This window comes from Malurus melanocephalus, unplaced genomic scaffold (genome assembly GCF_030028575.1).
Source record: "Malurus melanocephalus ecotype Western Australia unplaced genomic scaffold, MMel_1.1 scaffold_18, whole genome shotgun sequence".
NCBI classification, from domain to species: Eukaryota; Metazoa; Chordata; class Aves; order Passeriformes; family Maluridae; genus Malurus; species Malurus melanocephalus.
The window spans coordinates 3,982,659-3,991,308 of NW_026623250.1; the positions used below are offsets into that span (position 1 = coordinate 3,982,659).

General features: G+C 41.7%; 1 protein-coding gene across 1 annotated transcript in view; it reads right to left on the bottom strand.

Annotated features, from left to right (window-relative positions):
* The window catches only part of IL31RA (interleukin 31 receptor A), a 36,507-nt gene extending 35,011 nt beyond the window's left edge, over window positions 1–1,496 (bottom strand). The window contains exon 1 of the mRNA XM_057389680.1: window positions 1,257–1,496. The gene's annotated coding sequence lies outside the window, so the exon portion shown is untranslated. The remainder of the gene's footprint in view (window positions 1–1,256) is intronic.
* Between the last annotated feature and the right edge of the window lie 7,154 nt (window positions 1,497–8,650).

The window sequence follows — 8,650 nt, forward strand, 5'->3', positions numbered from 1 at the left end:
ATCCTCAGTACTGCAACCTCTATGCCTAGTTTTCTTCTCCCTTTTTATCCCTTTTGAGACCTGTTTTGTTACTAATTAGCCTCTACCTGACAGAAAAATCTGAACTGACCACTCCATTCTTCTGCCCAATACATGAAGCTTCCTTCAAACATGAAAMCATTCTCTTCCCCAATGCGTGCCTTAATTCATAGATGCAATCCAACTTCTAGATTCTAACTATGTTAGACAATMGCAGAATCATTTTAGTTCAAAAAGACCATGAAGTGCAATCATCAACCAAGCACTGGCAAGCAGTAACCCATGTTCCCAAGTGCCACATCCACACTTTTTAAATACCCCCAGGAACAGTGACCTCACCATTTTTCTGGACAATTCCAGTGCTTGACAACTCTTTCTGACAAGMAAGTTTTCCTAATATCCAATCTAAACCTTCCCTGGGGTAAGTTGCGGCAATTTCCTCGTCTATTGCTTMTAACTTGGGAAAAGAGGTTCATCCCCATCTCACCRCAACTTTTCAGGGAGTTGTAGAGAGTGATAAACTGTCCCTGAGCYTTCTTTTCTGCAGGCTAAACACCCACAACTCATTCAGCCACTCCTAGGGCTTGTATGCCAGACCCTCCACTTCCAAAAGACAATCATACAGTCCATTAAGGGTCAGAAGGCAAGTGACATCCCCCAATTTAAGTGCATGAAGATGATACTCAATGGATACATATGCCAACTCATTACAAAAAAATTTTTCCTCAGAAAGCAGAAATTGCAGACATTAACAAACCTGGGGCCAGTGCATTTAAATCTGACACATCACTTCAAGAAAATTTGAGTGAATACAAACTGATTAAGCAGAGAGCAGTTAAGTAAGAACTTTTACTTCCTTTGATGACTACATATGTTGCAARCATTTTGAGAACTGACTCTTAAGCATTACACACAAAAAGAAAACCACTGCCAAGGATCTGTATCCCATTCTTTACAAAATGAGATAAAAGCAACGAGCTAAACAGAAAGKTTCAATTCACATGGTCTCACGGACTTGAAAGAACGAAACCAAAAGGAGATTTTTGGCCCGGAGAGATACAGAAGCATGTCCTGCCCCAAGTCTGTGATGAATGGCCAGAAAGACGCAAATGCAAGCAAGTTTCACTGCTAGAGATCCACGTGAGTGACCATCCGGGGAAGAGTTCCACACYCTCCCACACTTCATATAAACGAAAATGAGTACAGGGGCCTCTGCAGAAAACATCTTTTTCACTTACCTTAGCTGCAGAACGGGAGCTTGATTTAAAAGGAGCCTCTGCCGCCGGCGACTGCGAAGGGACGGACAAAATAGGAAGCTGCGCGGCTGAGCACAAGTAAYGCTTTTTCCTGTAATTCTGAAGGCCAGAAACCCCCACCCCGGCCGCCGGGGCCAGCGGTGCCGGGCTCGGGCTGCCGTAGCTGTCCCACACGGCGGCGGCCGCCCGCGGGCGGGTGCTGTGCACTGTCCGGAGCGCCGACAGCCGCCCGCCCCCGGAGCCGCCCGCCCCCGGAGCCGCCTCTGTCATCCCTGAGCACCCCCCGCCCGTCCCTGCGGCCACCCCACCTCCCGGGCTGGGGCGGAGCGGGATACAGCCCCACAGCTGAGGCTGCGCCCGCACCAACCTCACCGCTCTCTCAAAGAGCGGCAATTAACCCGACTTGCAGGGCTGTATGCAGCGGCATTTTGGTGCAGCTGAATCAAGTCAGTGTCTTCAAATGGCATAAACACACGCACCAAGACAAGCGTATTGGGTATCATCTACGAGCGAGGAGCACTCACGCGTAAACACCTCAGGCATCATTTAGGGCACTGGCAGAGGAATAATTCAAGTGGAGAGCCCTTTTAAAGCTAACAAATGTATTCCACTTAATGGCTTGGAAGGAGACTGCAGCCATCAGCAACATAAAAGGAATAATGGCACTGAAAATCAGAAGGAACGTTGCAATTAAGAAAGATGCCATGAAATTAGTAAATGGAAGTCCTAAGTCCCTAGTATTTTCCTCCTATTAAGCTGACAGTCCTTGCTAAGCARACACTCCAAGAACAGATACTGAATTTTAATAATGCAATCAGTACATGAAGAGGTCTTGGCCCCAACTGAGGAAGAGCTCGATTACAGACAAYAAAGTTTATCTTGCACTAGTGTCACATGTAACAGAAGCTATAGATTGAGTCATTTCAACTTCCTTAACTTGTGCAGTTCAGGTTTYTTCAGGCTATTTTAACACACAAGCTCAACACCCACTCATTAGCCTTCACCGTCTTTAGCTAAACATCAGATTAAGCCACGTAACCCAGTTGCTTCCCTTTTTATTTTTGAATGACGCTGGCATCTCTTCACCATCCATAACCTTAGTGTGAGGCTGCAATGGAAACTAATGTTTGTAAACTCCCCTTGCTATTTAGAAGAACACTTTAGCATGCATAATCATATGTTAAAAGCTTGCATTTGATTTACTATGAAGGAACAGAAAAAAACAGAAATGTGATTCAAAAGAAGCAGGCACAAACTGTAACCTAAGTGCTCTTCGGTATAACAGACTTTTTCTGAGAAATAAAAGAAAGGGCAGACTAGACTTACTCTTAATTTTTGAACCCATGTTCTTGACTTGGTCTGATTAGTTGCCTGTTCTCGCAGAATAATACGTTTTTATTGACACAAAAAGTTGACTGCTCGATCACTTTTCAAAGTGATGAAAAGTTGCACCAGACCTAACAGACTAATTAAACATTTKTTTAACTTTTAAAAACCTCGAGTCATCCCTCTGCCTGCTGAAATTAAAGCTTCCACAGTCTTAAATGTTAGGGTGTGGACTGGGCAGTAGCACTTAGGCCATTCCAGGATGCAGAAGCCACTTAACGATAGCATCAGTAGCTGTTTCAGCTACTGCTATTTGTAACAAATTAATAGTAAAGAGAAAAATAAAAGTTACGTCACTTACCAAAAGTGACTTGCCACAGAAGACAGGAAACTTTTAGAGTACAACAGAAATCCTGCCAAAAAACACGTTCCATATCCACACTTACACTTTTATCCACTTTGGACATGAATGCTCTAGAAGAACTAATACTTCTGTCCAGCGGGTGGGGCAGCTATTGTTCCTGAACGACAAGGAAGGCAGTTCCTTCCACAGCAAGACTGAACTGTTTTCATGTTGACACCTCTCTCCCAGTATTGTCTGGGCTGGTGCTTTAGGGATTCAGCTCTGAGGATTGGTTGATCTGATAATAGTTCAGTTTCGAAAAACATTTCTGTATTATGTATGACTACACCCTATAAAGTTACGGATCACTGTATAATTACAGTGAGCCAGTGTTAATTAAAACGATCCCAGAATAGAGAAATTTGTAGTTCAGTGGAAAAATTAAGCRCATTTTCGTTGATCAGTCTGCAAATTGACCGTGCAGCTTTTAATTGTGCAGTCTTAACAAAAGCAGGTTTGATGGAAAACATATACTGAATTTTAGCTCTGGAAGTTACAGAGCTGGTTCTAGCCAAGAAACTCATTAGGCTGATTTCTACCTAAGCCAATGAGTGGAACCACTTCATTCCTCTAAATGTAAGAAAGAAGGGATGAGAACAGACTTTTAATGACTTATGCCTTTGCAAAACACAAAAAACATGACTGTTCTATTCCCCTGGGATCTCATTTGTGGGGAAGAAAAATCCAGTGAAAAMCAGTCTGATATTGATAACAATTTCTGAGTATGCGTAACTCCATTTTTCAGTGAGTAACCTGTCATTAGAAATCTACTGGCATCAGCCTCCCTGCAAGGCTGCATGTAATGGGTAAAAAATTAACTCTGCCATTCTTAAATTACACTTTAGTCTAACACAAAAATTCAACAACAGCAGTACCCTCAAAACCATGCTCTTATAGCACTAGTTTATGACTACAGCTTTAGTTTAAATGCAGCACATTGTCCAAGCTTATGATTAACCTATCACTGAATAATGGGTGTGATGTATCAAGAATAAAGGGTGTGAGAACCAACTYTTAAGGAGAAGGAAGCACTTAAGATTTATAGATGCTCACTGGTCAAAAGGAAAAACAATTCAAATGGTCTGCAAACAAYCGAAGTTTAATTAGTAAATTACGTACTTGGCATGGAAACTGGTATGTTAGTCCCTGATCGACTATATAAGCACACAGCAGTGGGTTTTCGATAAAGGGGTAGGGGAAGAGGACCATCACAACCCATTTTGTACCTAACGTAAGCTTCTCTACAATTGGCAACAACTGCATGATTAATGTGACATAGTTTTAGAGGCAAACCTACAAAGTGCTCAAACTTAACAAAAGACATAAGGAATGTATCAATTACTAAGTTGTGCAGTTGCAGCTACAAACATTTAATTCACATATAAAGGTTTTAATGCCTAAGTGTAATTATTTGTGCATCTTCTTAATCTCTACTCTAGAGGAGGTTTATTCCTCAAGAAAAGAATCAGATATTTTGCTAAGGCAGCCACAAAGCCGTTATCAATTTCAGAATAGAGAACTATGCAATACTTCCTTCCSGTCACATCTTCCTTCACAGTATTGCAACATCGTAACAAAAGCAGTAATTGCAATCTGTTAAAAYGCTGGCAGGGGAAGGATGCTTTATTCCCAGTCATATCTTTGGTACTTTATTACAGAAATATTTTATGTGTTTTCATCCTAGGATAATTTAAGCCTCCCCAAGCCTTTTACTACAATTGCAAAAGCAGAGAAACAGAACTAAAACCATTGGTGCAAACAGGCTAAAGGAATTACTGAAAATCCCATGTAGCTTTAGTAGCAGGACGAACAGGTGCCATTTCTTGTAATTTTCCACCTCAAGACCACAGTGAGCACACTCTTTATGACAACTACAACCAGCATGAACTACTCCTGGCAGAGTCACTATGCAGACTGAGTTGCAGCAGCTTGTAGTAACCACCTGCAATGAAGCAAACTTCTCACATACACTTTAGCAAGGAATACAGAGAAAGAAAGAGGATATGTAGGTGAGAACAGCTCATCATGCATCATCATCCCTCTTCTCATACATACCACTGCCTGCTAAATCATATCACAAAATGCCATGTTAACTCATTTGTTGAACAATCCCAGGGATTGCAACTTCACCACCAACCTGGGGAGCTTAACAACTTTCTGTAAGCTTTTCCTCATATCCAATCTAAACCTCCCTGCTGCAACCTGAAGTCATTTCCACTTCTTATAGAACCATAAAATCATTAAGGTTGGAAACAACCTCCAAGATCATCAAGTCCAGCYTTTGACTGAGCAYGACCCTATCAACTAAACCATAGCACTAAGTGCCAAATCCAGGTGATTATTGAACTCTTCCAGGCACGACTCCACTGTCTCCGGGCAGCCCATTCCAATGAYTAATCACCCTTTCTGTGAAGAACTTCTCCCTGATACTCACTCAGCCTGAATCACTCCTGGTGCACCTTYTGGCCATTTCCTCTGATCCTGTCATTGGTTGCYTGGGAGAAGAAACAGACCAATCCCCACATGGATAGAACCTCCTTTTAGGTCACCCTAAGCCTCCTTTTCTCCAGGCTRAACACCMCCAGYTCMYTCAGCYRCTCYKCACAGGATTTGTGCTCCAGACCCTTCCCCAGCTCCGTTGCCTTCTCTGGACTCGCTGCAGCCCCTCAGTTCCTTCCTGCAGGGAGGGGCCCAGAACTGGACACAGCCCTCGAGGTGTGGCCTCAGCAGTGCCCAGGACAGGGGGACAATCCCTGCCCTGCTCCTGCTGGCCACATCATTGCTGATCCAGGCCAGGATGCCATTGGCCTTCTTGGCCACCTNTGGCCTTCTTGGCCACCTGGGCACACCCTGGCTCATGTTCAGCTGCTGTCACAGCACCCCCAGGTCCTTTCCAGCCCCTCTGTCCCAGCCTGTGGCACTGCCTGGGGTTGYTGTGAGCCAAGGGCAGGACCCGGCCCTTGGCCTTGTTGAACCTCACCCCATTGGCCTCAGCCCATGGATCCAGCCYGTCCAGAKCCCTCTGCARAGCCTTCCTGCCCTCCAGCACATTAACATTCTCATACAACTTGATTTTACCTGTGAACTGAGGGTGCACTCCATCCCCTCACCCAAATCATTAATAAAGATATCAAACAAAACTATCTTCAGTACCTGTTCAAGCCATAGGCTGCCAGCTTCTCCATGAGAGTGCTGAGGAAAAATGTCAAAGGCTTTAATAAAAGTCCAGACAGACAACATTAAGTACTTTGTGAAAGTGTTCAGAGTGGAGAACACTAAGAAATTAAACTAATTTCACTAACGAATCTTTAACCAGGAAATCTGAAGTAAATGTTGGTGACTGAAAGATATAATATGGACGTACAACTACTTTTTACAAAATTGAACATCCGTAGCTTGGAGAGGAGCTACAGTAGAAAGCATGACCAATCTGAATTTCAGACAATGCAGCTACTTGCTAAGACACTTCTGGAATAGGACAGTTTAGGAAATGTCTCAGACACAAATCACTTGTTTCCAAGTCTCTGAAATTCCTATAAAAGATGCACAGAATGATTTGAGCTCCTCTCTCTCCTACCTGGCTACCCATAATTGTAGCTTCCAAGGAGTCAGGACACCAACTCTTCACTTGGTGAGGCCAGCCATTTTTGTTGCTGTGGTCTGAGGTCAGGTTCTCCCTCATGACTTAACAGATGTCTTAAGAAGGGTACATTAGCATTTAACCAAGATTAACATGSTACCAGCTATCTACACCTTCTATTTAACCACTGCTTTGTATTCTYAAATTGTATATATGATACTTGCTGTCTACATGCACAGAAATTCCCAAAGTGGTTCAGAAAGGGTGGAYTACAGATTCACCAGTCTAGACAGTAAATGTGAATAAAGCAGCTATATTAATTTCTTTTAAGTAATCTCTAAATGAGCTGACCAACTACTATAAAGAAGAAATTAATTCGTTCTGGTGAAGAATGTTCCTTTGCTTAATCCTTCTGGGTATGCTGCATGTAACCTTATAACAATGCATCTGTTAAGGAAAGGTCTTCAACATAATTTAATCTGACTGGCAAGTTTGGACCAAGAAGCTCAAGAAATACTGCTGCAGGGACTGCTTCAGAGTTTCAGCTCGTAAGTAATAATGGTCTGAAGGAAGAATGCCAGAATTTCGAAGCAGTGGGAGCAGAGGGGCAGAGTTGGTGCAGACAGTTATTGGGAAGTCATCTCCCTGTTTTCATCTCCCTGCTACTAGTGGTGAAGGGAAAGGCACTAAGAAGCCAAAATTAAGTAAACTTCTTTCAATACAAACCTCACTCATTTTTTCAGGAAAAAAGTGTGTGTAAACATCCATCCCATCTCCTATGACCATGCATATTTGACTTTGAAGAGTGAAGGATGAGCAAAGCACCAGTATTCTTTAAAGCTGGGAAAAGGATTAGGTATTGAAAACCACCTTAGCTGACTTGGTTAAAGGAGGGAAAAGACAACAGTGCAAGGAAATCCTACTTGATAGTATTGCACTGCAGTTAGAATGACAAGCTCATTCTAAACTAAACACTACATTGAGCTTGACTATAGCTATTGTCCATAATTTTCTAAGTATCAGCAAGCAACATGCACATCTACAGTAAGAAAATATTACTTACATATGGACATCAGGCTCTGAAAGGTAAGTCAGATTTTTTTAGAAGCATAAAGAGGAAGACATATTTTCAGCAGTTTGGCTCCCAAATAATCTGYCTAGTCAACTCTGAACGAAGAGCTGAATCCATGGTCTTGAATACAAAGTAGTTCCTCTAAGTGTCCTTCCTCACCAGAATATTTTTTCTGCTTAATAAAAAGTATTAAAATTCAAATTCACTACATTTAGAAGTGTCCAAGTCTGTACCATAGTTACTCTGAAAGAAATAAACAGCATAAAATAAAAATAATTCAATATTTGTATTTTAAGAACTACTGGCCAGAAATAGTTCCACTGGATTTCAACATTTTCCTTATGCTAGATGGAAAAATAAGGGTATTAGACAAATTTGAAGAGAATCTGCTTAAATTTAAGATTCCCACATCCTTGGTTCACACTCCGTAGTCAAATGATTTCATCTACTGTTGCTATTAGTTAATGGAGTTACGACATGGAAACAATCMTACCATAAAACCCTTAGATAACTGAGGGTTTATAACAAATGTTTTATTCAACTACTATCTGCAGATTCCTTACAACTCATCCATAGCCCATGAACAGTTACAGATCGAAGACTGTAAATTTTTATTTCCTTTAGTGACATGGATTGGACACAATCTGTGCTCAAACTGGCATCAAAAGAAAACATATACTGTCAATGTCATTTTATACATGCCATAAAAACCGAATTTAACTTGAAAAAAATCCATGTTAATCATTCAATGAAAGGTTTGATGTCATTTCTCAACACTAGWCTGCAAAGAACCTTCAAATTAATCTTGAGCTGAAGTTCCAATACAAATAGCAATCTTCACATATACATGGAGGTAAAAGATGGGGAAAAACATCCAATGACTTTAGTGCAAACTGTAGGTAGTAGAATTACCTGAAAGGAATTACAAGTATGTGATTGTGTTGTTCTCAGGTTTGTATGAGTTCTTTTAAGAATACTTACCCTGATTTGCCACC